Source organism: Mesoplodon bidens, assembly GCF_964165515.1.
Source record: "Mesoplodon bidens genome assembly, contig: HAP1_SCAFFOLD_34, whole genome shotgun sequence".
Classification (NCBI taxonomy): Eukaryota; Metazoa; Chordata; class Mammalia; order Artiodactyla; family Ziphiidae; genus Mesoplodon; species Mesoplodon bidens.
Genome location: NW_027672207.1, coordinates 3409969 through 3424418, shown reverse-complemented (window position 1 = coordinate 3424418; position 14450 = coordinate 3409969).

Below are 14450 nucleotides of genomic sequence, written 5' to 3'. Positions count from 1 at the left end.
CGAAAAATGTCTTGAGGTAAGCCACAGAAAAAGACTTGTAAGCATGGAGAGTGGCAGGAAACATATTTGAAGAGGTAGAAAGGACTCCCCATTAAAGCACAAGAAAAGGGGCTGAACATCGCCAATGATGCAGTTGGCCCAAAAGGGCGTATGCATTTTTTCTGAATATATTCAAGTAAAGGCCATACACACTTTTGATCCAACCAAACAGGTGGGCACTGGAAATCAATACTACAAAATGTATCACTTCACATCAGTCAGAAGGGCCATCCACATAAAGTGTAAACACCAGAAATGCAGGACAGGGTGAGGAGAAAAGGGAACCCTGTGAGGCTGATAGTGGAAATGTAATTTGCCAACGGCCACTCTGGAGAAGTGTATTGTGTTTGCTAAAACATCTAAAAAATGAGCTACAGAGCATAGGGCACTTGCACTCATGGGCGTATACCTTGGGAAAAACAAAAATCGACAGAAAACAGGCACCCCAACGTTTACCACCTCTCTGTTAAAAAGGGCCTCCACTTGGATATAACCTAAATGTCCCTGGAAGGATAAAATGGATAAAAGAGATGGGCTACTTATGTAGAGTGGAATATTACTCATCCAGAAATCAATGAAATAAGGCCAGTTGGAACAACTCTGGATGAGTTACATACAATCATTCTAAGTGACATATGTCAGAAAGAAAAAGACACATATCATAAGATGTCACTTAAAGGTGGAAACAAAAATGGCTACACATGAAATAAACTACAACACAGAAACATAGTCAAATATGTAGAAAATAGTCATAAGGCTGCTAAATGGGAAAGGTGGGGAATGGTGAGGTATTATCCAGGAGGTTGAAATTAGCAAAGTTACCATTCCAAGTATCAAATTGAATAACTGAAAAGGCCTACACAGTACCTCAAAGAACTGAACTCAGCTCACTCAAGTAACTGGAAAATAATACATATGACTGGTACGTATCTGAAAAAAAAATTATTGTTGTCTCACAGTACATGAATCAAGTGGTTGTACAGCAGCAAAAAACAGAGCTTTGAAAATCAGCTGTAAGCAATATAAAAATAAATTTAAAAAATATTTATAAAAACAGTGAGACAGACAAAAATTCTTACAACTTTTGTTGAAGGGCTATGATGTAACATGGATTGAACACATGTAGACCCACAGCAGGATGATATATAAGGCTGGAAGCTATGCACGCTAAGAGATGTTAGAGAGGCTGGGTGAGGAAATGCAGACCTTTTAAATACTGCCTGGTACCCATTCCATGGGTCCCAAATCTTCAGGTTCAAGGGAATATTCTGACAGCGAAAATATGCCTGGGAAACCGAGATGAATGTACACCGTGTGCTCAGGAAAGGTGTCTAAAATGCACCTCATTTTTGGTCTCCTGGTGCTGGGGTTCGCCATTCCAGCCACATTACTAACAATCTCCCCACATGGAGAATCAGCACCTTTAACCTCCTGTGTCACACAGTTTGCAATTTGTGCAGAGGATAAATGGGAAGATGGGGAACCAATGAGAGATTAGCTGTAGGGGTTTTGACAGGCACATGTCACTCGAACTTCCCATTAGGAAGAAGAATTAAACAAAGGCTCAGCCTGCCTCCTCAGAACCAGAATAGGACCGGAAGCAATCCAGTGGTTTGGCGGCCAGCTCACAAAAAGCGAGTTGCAAAATGGAGCTCAGGAGCAGACAATTCAAAGACCTGCAAAGATATAAATGATAACCAACGTCCAAAAATATATTCAGGTAAGGCAACGAAGAGGATCTGAATGAGAGGCAGAATTGCAGGAAACAGATTTCAAAAGGTAGATTGTACTCACATTTAAAGCATATGAAAAGCAGCAGAATTTCTAAAATGATGCAGTTGGGCAAAAGGGTGTATATGTTTTTTCGTGAATATCTTCAGGAAAATAAAACTCATACAGAGTTTTTGGCCAACCAAGCAAGCGGGAAATGCAAATCTGCACAACAAAGAAGTCTCAATTTCCACTGCTCACAAAGGCCATCCAAAAAATGTGTACAAACCAGAAATGCAGGAGAGGCCATGGAGAACAGGGAGCCTAGTCACACTGATGGGTGGGGTATAAATATCCAAGAGCCACTTTGAAGAAGTGTATGCTGTTTCCTAAAACATCAAAAATACAAGGCCCCCGAGCAAAGGTGTTTTCAACTCATGGGCATATAACTTGGGAAGACTAAATATCAACAAGACACAGGCACCCCATAGTTTAGGGCTGCTCTGCATACAAGAACCTCAACTTCGGTACACCTAAAATATCCCAGGAAAAAGAGAAATGCCTAAAGAACTTGTGGTAATTTTGTACAACAGAATATCACTCAGACGTGAAACCAATGTATATAAGGCCAGTAGCAGCATAATGAGTGGATTTAGGTATGATGATTCTAAGTGAAATTAGTCACACAGAAAAAAGAATCTTATCATAAGATATCACTTACAAAGTGAATGTCAACATCACAGCACATGAAATGAATTAAGAAAGAGAACAGAGACTCACATTTAGAAAACACTCTTATGCCTCCTTAAGGGGAAAGCAGAGGTGGGGTGATGCATAAAACGAGAGTTTGATATTAGAACAGGTACCATTCCATAAACCAAATACAGAAGAGACAAGATCTACACCTACCTCAGTGAACGGGACTCAAAATGCCTATTCCCCGCAGAGGAATATATCTGACTAGTAAGAATCTTAAAAACCTATGTATTGATATGTCTCCGTATGGGAATCAAGTATGTCTAGACCGTCATAAACATGTCAGTGAAAATCAGCTCAAACCCATTATAAAAATGAATTTCAAAAACAAAACAAAAAAACAGCGAAATTCTTACACAATTCCTTCAGGGGTTCTGATGAAACCTGGAATGACCCTATCTGCAAAGACAGCTGGATGAGACATAAGGCTGGACACTTCGGACTGAGAGGACTGGTGAGATTGGAAGAGAAAATGCAGACCCTTTAAAGTAGTAATGCATGCCACCATACCATGTTTCCCAAATCTCCAAGTAGAAGGGAATATCACTATAGATATAACATGTATGAGAAACCTAGAGAATGGACACCCTGTGATGACGAAAGTTTTCTAAAAGTCTCCAAATTTTTCCTCTCCTTGTGCTCCAGTTTGGCATTCCAACTGCCTTACTATCAATCTCCCAAGTTAGGAGAGTCAGCTCCTATAACCTCGTGGTTCGCACAGTTTGCTAATTGTGCAGAGGATGAAAGGGAAGAGGGAGAACCAATCAGAGAGTAGATGTAGGCATTTGGACGGACACATGCCACTCTAAATTCCCGTCAGGAAGAAGAATTACCAAAGCCTCAGCCACCCGCAGGGAACAGTATAGCCACCCCTGGAAGCAGTACAGGTCCTGAAGCAAAATTGTGTATTTGCGGTCAGCTCCCAATAATGGGATTTGAAAATTGGAGCTCAGGGGCACAGCAATTCACAACCCTGAGAGTTTTAAAGGACTACTCTCTTCCAAAAATCTGTTGAGGGAAGGCAACGAAGCGGACTTGAAAATGAGGCAGAATTGCACAAAACATATTTCAAGAGGTAAATTGGAATCACCTTTAAAGCCAGGAAAAGCATCACAACTTCGACAATGACGCACTTGGCCAAAAATGGCGTATGCCTTTTCTCCTGAATGTATTCAGGAGAAAAGGCATACGACCTTTTTGGCCAATCAAGCAAGCACACAATGCAAATCCACACTACAAAGAATTGTCACTTCCCACCGGTCAAAAGGGACATCCGATAATCTGTAAAAACCAGAAAGGCAAGAGAGAGATGAGAAGGGCATGAAGAAATGTTATCCCAAGGGTCATGGAGGATTGTGATGACAAGCGAATGGAGCATTGTGATGACAAGATTATGTAGCATATTGCTGACAAAGGCATGTAGCATTGTGATGACAAGTTTCATGGAGCACTGTGATGACAAGCGTCACGGAGCTTTGTGATGAAAGGGGTCATGGAGAATTGGGATGACAAGGGCATGGAGCATTTTGATGACAAAGGTCCCGGATCATTGTGTTGTCAGGGTTCATGGAGCGTTGTGATGACAGTGGCCATGGAGCATTGTGATGACAGGGGTCATGGAGCATTGTGATGAGAAGGTCAAGGAACATTGGGCTGAAAATGTTCATGGAGTATTGTGATGACAGGGGTCATGGAGCATTGTGATGACAAGCTACTGGAGCATTGTGATGAGAAGACCATGGAGCCTTGTGATGACAAGTCTCATGGAGCATTCTGATGAAAAGGGACATGGAGCTTTGTGATTACAGGGGACTTGGAACATTGTGATGATAAGGGCAAGGAGCATTGGGATGAGAAGACCATCGAGCGATCTGATGACATGCATCATGGAGCTTTGTGATGAAAAGGGCATGGAGCATTGTGATTACAGGGGCCTTGGAGCACTGTGAGGAAAATGGCATGGAACATTGTGATGAAAAAGGCATGGAGCCTTGTCATGACAGGGTTCAAGGAGCATACAGATGACAAGTGTCAGGGAGCATTGTGATGACAAGGGTATTGAGCATTATGATGAAAAAGTTCATGGAGCACTGTGATGAGAAGACCATGGATAATTGTGATGATGAGCCTCATGGGGCGTTGTGATGCTAAGTGTTATGGAACATTTTGATCACAAGGATTTGGAGCATTGTGATGACAGTGGTCATGGAGCATTTTGATTTCACTCTGATGACAATAGCATGAAGCATTATGATGATGGGCATGGTGCATTGTGATGACAGGGTTCATGGAGCATTGAGATGAAAAAGGGCATGGAGCATTCGGATGACATGCATCATGGAGCTTTGTGATGAAAAGGGCATGGAGCATTGTGATTACAGGTGTCTTGGAGCATTGTGATGAGAAGAGTCATGGAGACTTGTGATGACAAGGCCAAGGAACATCGTGATGGCAGGGGTCATGGAGCATTGTTATGACAGGGGTAATGGAGCATGGTGATGACAAGGGCATGGAGCATTGTGATGACAAGGTCATAGATTATTGTGAAGACATGTATCATGGAGCATTATGATGACATATTTCATGGTCCACTGTGAAGACAATGGCATGGAGCATTGAGATGACAAATGTTATGGAGGATTGTGATGACAAAGGTAATGGAGCATTGTGATGACAAGGACTTGGAGGACTGTGATGACAAGGGTCAAGGAGCATTGTGATGACAAGGGCATGGATCATTGTGATGACAATGTCCATTGAGAATTTTGAAGAAAAGGTCGTGAAGCCTTGTGATGACAAAGGCATGTAGCTTGCTATGACAGGGGTCATGGGGCACTGCAATGAAAATTGCATGGAGAAATTTGATGACAAGACCATGTAACATTGTCATGAGAACTGTCATGGAGCATTGTGATGACAAGGATGTGGAAAATTGTGATGACAAGAGCATGTAACATTATGATGAGAACTGTCATGGAGCATTGTGATGACAAGGACGTGGAGAATTGTGATGACAAGGGCCATGAAAATTGTGATTACCAGGGCATGGAGCATTGTGATGCCAAGACCGTGGAGCACTGAGATGAGAAGACCATGGATAATTGTGGTGACGAGAATCATGGAGCAATGTAATGACAAAAGGCATGGAGCATTGTGATGACAGGTGTCATGGAGCATTGTGATGACAGTGGTCATGGATATTTGTGATGACAAAGGTCATGGAGCATTCTGATGACAAGCTTGTGGAGTACTGTGATGACAAAGCATGTAACCCTGTGATGAGAAGTGTCATGGAGCACAGTGATGCCAAGAACGTGGAGAATTTTGATGACAGGGAACATGGAGCATTGTGATGACCAGGGCATGGAGCATTGTGATGGCAAGACCGTGGAGAATTGTTATGAGAAGACCATGGATAATTGTGATGAGGAGCGTCATGGAGCACTGTAATGACAAGTGGTATGGAGCACTGTGATGAGAGGGGTCATGGAGAATTGTGATGACAAGGGTCATGGATCATTCTGATGAAAAGTGTGTGGAGTATAGTGATGACAATGGCAAGGAGCATTGTGATGAAAAGGGCATTGAGCATTGTGATGAAAAAGGCATGGAGCCTTTTCATGAAAGGGTTCATGGAGCATTCTGACGACAAGTGTCAGGGAACACTGTGATGACATATGTCATGGTCCATTGCGATGACAATGGCATGGAGCATTGTGATGCCAAATGTAATGGAGGATTGTGATGACAAATATAATGGAGCATTGTGATGAGTAGGGCTTGGAGCATTATGATGACAAGGGCCATTGAGTATTTTCATGACAAGGTCATGAAGCATTGTGATGACAAGGTCCTGGAGCACTGTGATGAGAAAACCATGGAGCCATGTGATGACAAGTCTCATGGAGCATACTGATAAAAAGGGGCATGGAGCATTGTGATTACAGGGGTCGTGGAACCTTGTGAGGACAAGGGCTGGAGCACTGTGAGGAGAAGGCCAAGGAGCATTCTAATGACATGCGCCATTGAGCTTTGTGATGACAAGGGCATGGAACATTGTAATTACAGTGGTCTTGGAGCATTGTGATGAAAAGGGCATGGATAACCTTGATGAAAAAGGCATGGAGCCTTGTCATGACAGGGTTCAAGGAGCATACAAACAACAAGTGTCAGGAGGCATTTTGATGACAAGTGTATTGAGCATTGTGATGACAAGATCCTGGAGCATTGTGATGAGAAAACCATGGAGCCTTGTGATGATAAATCTCATAGATCATACTGATGAAAGGAGCATGGAAAACTGGGATTACAGGGGTTTGGTACATTGTGATTACAAGGCCATGGAGCATTGTGTTGAAAAGAGCATGGAGTATTGTGATGACATGCGTCATGGAGCGTTGTGATGACAAGTGTTATGGAACATTGTGATTAGAACGGTTTGGAGCATTGTGATGATAGAGGTCAGGGATCATTTTGATTTCAAGGAGCATGGAGCATTGTGATGACAAGGGCATGGAGCATTGTGATGGCAAGACCATGGAGCATTGTGATGGCAAGACCGTGGAGCATTGTGATGACGAGCGTCATGGAGCACTGTAATGACAAGGGGTATGGAGCATTGTGATGTCAGGGGACAGGGAGCCTTTTGATGAAAAGGGTAATGGAGCATTTTGATGACATGGCTTATAGAACATTGTGATGTCATAGCTCATCGAACATTGTGATGATAAGTGCATGTAGCACTGTGATGACAAGAGTCATGGCACATTGTGTTTACAGAGATGAAGGAGTATTGTGATGAATAGTGATGTAACATTGTGATATCAGTGGTGAGAGAGCATATTGATGAGAAGTTCATGGAGCATTGCGATGACAAGTTTAATGGAGCATTGTGATGACAAGATTGTGGAGCACTGTGATGACAAGCACATGGTGCATTGTGATGAAATGTGTGAATGAGCATTGTGCTGAAAAGCACATGGAGCATTGTGATGACAACGGTCATGGAGCATTGTGCTGAGAAAGGCATAGAGCATTGTGATGACAAGGGTCAAAGAGCATTGTGATGAAAATTTCATGGAGCACTAAGGTTAAAAATGTCCCAGAGACTGTTGATGACGAGGGCATAGACCATTGTGTTGACAAAGGTCATGAAGAATTGTGATGACTGGAGTCAATGAGCATTGTGATGACTGGAGTCAATGAGCATTGTGATGACATGGGTCATGGAGCATTGTGATAAAAAGGGCATGGAGCATTGTGATGACAAGGGCATGGAGCATTGGTCTAATAAGTTTCATGGATTATTTCAATGACAGTTGGAATGGCACATTGTGATGACAAGGGCATGGAGCATTGTGATGACCAGGTCATGCAGTATTGTGAAGACAGGTGTCAGGGAGCATTGTGATGACATATGTAATGGCCCACTGTGATGACAATGGCATGGAGCATTGTGATGCCAAGTGTCATGGAGGATTCTGATGACAAAGGTAATGGAGCATTGTGATGACAATGGCTTGGAGCATTCTGATGACAAGGGTCAGGGAGCATTGTGCTGGCAAGTGCATGGAGAATTGTGATGACACGAGTCATGGAGCATTTTGATGACAAGCTTGTGGAGTATTTCGATGACAATGGCATGGAGCATTGTGATGAAAACGGCATGGGGCATTGTGATGAGAAATGCATGGAGCCTTTTTGTGACCGGGTTCAAGGAGCATTCTGATGACAAGAGTCAGGAGGATTGTGATGGCAAGTGTCATGGAGCATTGGGCTGAAAATGTTCATGGAGTATTTTGATGATCGGGGTCATGGAGCATTGTGATGACTAGGGAATGGAGTATTGTGATGACAAGAATCCCGGATCACTGTGTTGTCAGGGGTCATGGAGTGTTGTGATGACAGTGTTCCTGGACCATTGTGATGATACTGTTCATGGAGCATTGTGATGAGAAGGTCATGGAGCATTGGGCTGAAAATATTCATGGAGTATTGTGATAACAGGGGTCATGGAACATTGTGATGACAAGGAAATGTAGCATTGTGATTAGAAGACCATGGAGACTTGTGATGACAAGTCTCATGGAGCATTCTGATGAAAAGGGGCATGGAGCATTGTGATTACAGGTGTCTTGGAACATTGTTATGACAAGGGCTTGGAGCATTGTGAAGAAAAGGCCATGGAGCATTCTGATGACAAGCGTCATGGAGCATTGTGATGACAAGGGCATGGAGCATTGATCTAATAAGTTTCACAGATTATTGCGATGACAGTTGGATTGGCACATTGTGATGAAAAGGGCGTGCAGCATTGGTCTAATATGTTTCATGGATTATTGCGATGACAGTTGGAATGGCGCATTGTGATGACAAGGGCATGGAGCATTGTGATCACCAGGCCATGCCATATTGTGAAGACAGGTGTCAGGGAGCACTGTGATGACATATGTAATGACCCATTGTCCTGACAAGCGCATGGAGAATTGTGATGACAAGGGTCATGGAGCATTGTGCTGAGAAAGGCATAGAGCATTGTGATGACAAGGGTCAAAGAGCATTATGATGAAAAGTTCATGGCGCATTGTGGTTAAAAAGGTTACAGAGACTGTTGATGACGATGGCCTGTACCATTGTGATGACAAAGGTCATGAACCATTGTGATGACTGGAGTCACGGAGCATTGTGAAGACAGGGGACATGGAGCATTGTTATGACAGAGGTTATGGAGAATTTTGATTTCATCGTACTGACAATAGCCGGAAGCATGATGATGATGGGCATGATGCATTGTGATGACTGGGTTCATGGAGCACTGAGATGAAAAGGGCCATGTAGCATTGTGATTACAGGGGTCTTGGAGCATTGTTAGGACAAGGGCATTGATCATTTTGATGAGAAGTCCATGGAATATTCTGATGACATGTGTCATGGAGCTTTGTGATGACAAGGGCATGGAGCATTGTGATGACAGGGGCATGGAACATTGGTCTGAAAAGTTTCATAGATTATTGTGATGAGAGTGGGCATGGTGCATTGTTATGACAAAGGCACGGAGCATGGTGATGAGAAGGTCATGGAGTATTGTGAAGACAGGTGTCAGGGAACACTGTGATGACATATGTCATGGTCCATTGCGATGACAATGGCATGGAGCATTGTGATGCCAAATGTAATGGAGGATTGTGATGACAAATATAATGGAGCATTGTGATGACTAGGGCTTGGAGCATTATGATGACAAGGTCCATTGAGAATTTTCATGACAAGGTCATGAAGCATTGTGATGACACGGTCCTGGAGCATTGTGATGAGAAAACCATGGAGCCTTGTGATGACAAGTCTCATGGAGCATACTGATGAAAAGAGGCATGGAGCATTGTGATTACAGGGGTCGTGGAACATTGCGAGGACAAGGGCATGGAGCACTGTGAGGAGAAGGCCAAGGAGCATTCTAATGACATGCGTCATTGAGCTTTGTGATGACAAGGGCATGGAACATTGTGATTATAGGGGTCTTGGAGCATTGTGATGAAAAGGGCATGGATCACCTTGATGAAAAAGGCATGGAGCCTTGTCATGACAGGATTCAAGGAGCATACAGACAACAAGTGTCAGGGAGCATTTTGATGACAAGTGTATTGAGCATTGTGATGACAAGGTCCTGGAGCATTGTGATGAGAAAACTATGGAGCCTTGTGAAGACAAATCTCATGGAACATACTGATGAAAAGGGGCCTGGACCATTGGGATTACAGGGGTTTGGAACATTGTGATTACAAGGTCATGGAGCATTGTGATGAAAAGGGCATGGAGTATTGTGATGACATGCGTCATGCAGCGTTGTGATGACAAGTGTTATGGAACATTGTGGTTACAAGGGTTTGGAGCATTGTGATGATAGAGGACATGGATCATTTTGATTTCAAGGAGCATGGAGCACTGTGATGACAAGGGCATGAAACAATGTGATCCCAACGCTCACGGATGATTGTGATGGCAATGGAAATGGCGTATTGTGATGACAAGCGCATAGAGCATTGTAATGAAAAGGTCATGTAGCATTTTGCTGACAAAGGCATAGAGCATTGTGAGGACATGTGTCATGGAGCACTATTATGACAAGCGTCACGGAGCATTGTGAATGCAGGGGTTATGGAGCATTGGGATGACAAGGGCATGGATCATTGTGATGACAAGTTTCCTGGAGCACTGGGCTGAAAATGTTCATGGAGTGTTGTGATGACAGGGGACGTGGAGCCTTGTGATGATATTGGCCATGGAGCATTGTGATGACTAGGTCGTGGAGCAATGGGCTGAAAATGTTCATGGATTATTGTGATGACAGGGATCATGGAACATTGGGATGACAAGGGAATGGAGCATGGTGATGACAAGGTCCTGGAGCATTGTGATGTGAAGACCATGGAGACGTGTGATGACAGGTCTCATGGAGCATTCTGATGAAAAGGGGCATGGAATATTGAGATTACAGGGGTCTTGGAGCATTGTGATGACTAGGACATGGAGCATTTTGATGAGAAGGCCATGGAGCATTCTGATGACATGTGTCATGGAGCTTTGTGATGACAAGGGCATGGAGCATTGTGATTACAGGGATCATGGAGCATTGTGATGAAAAGGGCATGGATCACTGTGATGACAAAGGCATGGAGCCTTGTCGTGACAGGGTTCAAGGAGCATACTGATGACAAGTGTCAGGGAGCATTGTGATAACAAGTGTATTGAGCATTGTGATGACAAAGATCATGGAGCATTGTGATGAGAAGTCTATGGATAATTGTGATGATGAGCGTCATGGGGTGTTGTGATGATAAGTGTCATGGAACATTGCGATAACAAGGGTTTGGAGCGCTATGATTACAGAGGTCATGGAGAATATTGATTTCATTGTGATGACAATAGCCTGAAGCATTATGATGATGGGCATGGTGCACTGTGATGACAGGGTTCATGGAGCATTGAGATGAAAAGGGGCATGGGGCATTGTGATTACAAGGGTCTTGGAGCATTGTGATGCAAGGACATGGAGCATTTTGATGAGAAGTCCATGGAACTTTCTTATGACAAGTGTCATGCAACCTTGTGATGACTAGGCAGTGGAACATTTTGATGGCAGGGGTCATGGTGCATTGTTATGACAGGCGTAATAGAGCATTATGATGAGAAGGGCATGGAACATTGGTCTGAAATGTTTCATGTATTATTGTGATGAGAGTGGGCATGGAGAATTGTGATGACAAGGGCACGGAACACTGTGATACATGGGTCATGCAGGATTGTAATGACAAGGGCATTGAGCATTTTGATGAGAAGGGCATCGAGCATTGTGATGACAAGTGTCATGGAGCTTTGTGATTACAAGTGCATGGAGCAGTGTGATGAGAGGGTTCATGGAGCATTGTGATGACAATGACTTGGAGCATTGTGATACCAAGGTTCATGGAGGTTTGTGATGACAAGTCATGGAGCATTTTGATGACAAGGGCATGGTGCATTGTGATGAGAAGGGCAGGGAGCCTTTTGATGACCGGGTCATGAAGCAATTTGATAAAATGTGTAATGGAATATTTTGATTGCATGGGTTATAGAACATTGTGATGTCAGGAGTCTTGGAGCTTTGGGATGAAAAGGGTCATGGAGCATTTTGATGACAGGTGTTATGGAACATTGTGATGTCACGGGTCATGGAACATTGTGATGATAAGGGGATGTAGCATTGTGATGACAGGGTCATGGAACATTGTGATTACAGGGGTGAGGGAGTATTGTGATGACTAGTGATGGAACATTGTGATATCTCTGGTGAGAGAGCATTTTGATGAGAAGTGCATGGAGCATTGTGATTACAAGGTTTATGGAGCATTTCAATGACAAGATTGTGGACCGTTGTGATGAAATGTGTGTGGCACTTTGTGATGACAAGGGTCAAGGAGCATTGTTCTGACAAAGACATGGTGCATTGTGATGACAAGGGTCACAGAGAATTGTGATGAAAAGTTCATGGAGCATTGTGGTTACAAAGGTCACAGAGCCTTGTGATGGCACGGGCATGGACAATTGTGATGACAAACGTTATTAGTCATTGTGATGACGGGAGTCATGGAGCATTGTGATGACAAGGGCATGGAGCATTGTGATGACAGGGGCATGGAGCATTGGTTTGACAAGTTTCATAGATTATTGTGATGAGAGTGGGCATGGTGCATTGTGATGACAAGGGCACGGAGCATTGTGATGAGAAGGTCATGGAGTATTGTGAAGAAAGGTGTCAGGGAACACTGTGATGACATATGTCATGGTCCATTGCGATGACAATGGCATGGAGCATTGTGATGCCAAATGTAATGGAGGATTGTGATGACAAATATAATGGAGCATTGTGATGAGTAGGGCTTGGAGCATTATGATGACAAGGGCCATTGAGAATTTTCATGACAAGGTCATGAAGCATTGTGATGACAATGTCCTGGAGAACTGTGATGAGAAAACCATGGAGCCTTGTGATGACAAGTCTCATGGAGCATACTGATGAAAAGGGGCATGGAGCATTGTGATTACAGGGGTCGTGGAACATTGTGAGGACAAGGGCATGGAGCACTGTGAAGAGAAGGCCAAGGAGCATTCTAATGACATGCGTCATTGAGCTTTGTGATGACAAGGGCATGGAACATTGTGATTACAGTGGTCTTGGAGCATTGTGATGAAAAGGGCATGGATAACCTTGATGAAAAAGGCATGGAGCCTTGTCATGACAGGGATCAAGGAGCATACAGACAACAAGTTTCAGGGAGCATTTTGATGACAAGTGAATTGAGCATTGTGATGACAAGGTCGTGGAGCATTGTGATGAGAAAACTATGGAGCCTTGTGATGACAAATCTCATGGAGCATACTGATGAAAAGGGGCATGGAGCATTGTGAGGAGAAGACCAAGGATCATTCGGATGGCATGCGTTATTGAGGTTTGTGATGACAAGGGCATGGAGCATTGTGATGACAAGGTTCATGGAGCATTGTGATGACAACGGCCATTGAGAATTTTGATGAAAAGGTCGTGAAGCATTGTTATGACAAAGGCATGGAGCTTGCTATGACAAGGGTCATGGGGCATTGCGATGACATGTGCATGGAGAATTGTGATGACAAAAGCATGTAACATTGTGACGAGAACTGTCATGGAGCATTGTGATGACAAGCACGTGGAGAATTGTGATGACAGGTGTCATGGAGCATTGTGATGACAGGTGTCATGGAGCATTGTGATGACAGGTGTCATGGAGCATTGTGATGACAGGAGTCATGGATAATTATGATGACAAGGGACATGGAGCATTCTGATGACAGGCTTCTGGAGTATTGTGCTGACAAAGCATGTAACACTGTGATGAGAAGTGTCATGGAACATAGTGATGCCAAGGACGTGGAGAATTTTGATGACATGGAACATGGAGCATTGTGATGACCAGGACATGGAGCATTGTGATGGCAAGACCGTGGAGCACTGTGATGAGAAGACCATGGATAATTGTGATGACGAGCGTCATGGAGCACTGTAATGACAAGGGGTATGGAGCATTGTGATATCAGGGGACATGGAGCCATTTGATGAAAAGGGTCATGGAGCATTTTGATGACATGGCTTATAGAACATTGTGATGTCATAGCTCATCGAACATTGTGATGATAAGTGCATGTAGCACTGTGACGACAAGAGTCATGGCACATTGTGTTTACAGAGATGAAGGAGTATTGTGATGAATAGTGATGTAACATTGTGATATCAGTGGTGAGAGAGCATATTGATGAGAAGTTCATGGAGCATTGCGATGACAAGTTTAATGGAGCATTGTGATGACAAGATTGTGGAGCACTGTGATGACAAGCGCATGGTGCATTGTGATGAAATGTGTGATGGAGCATTG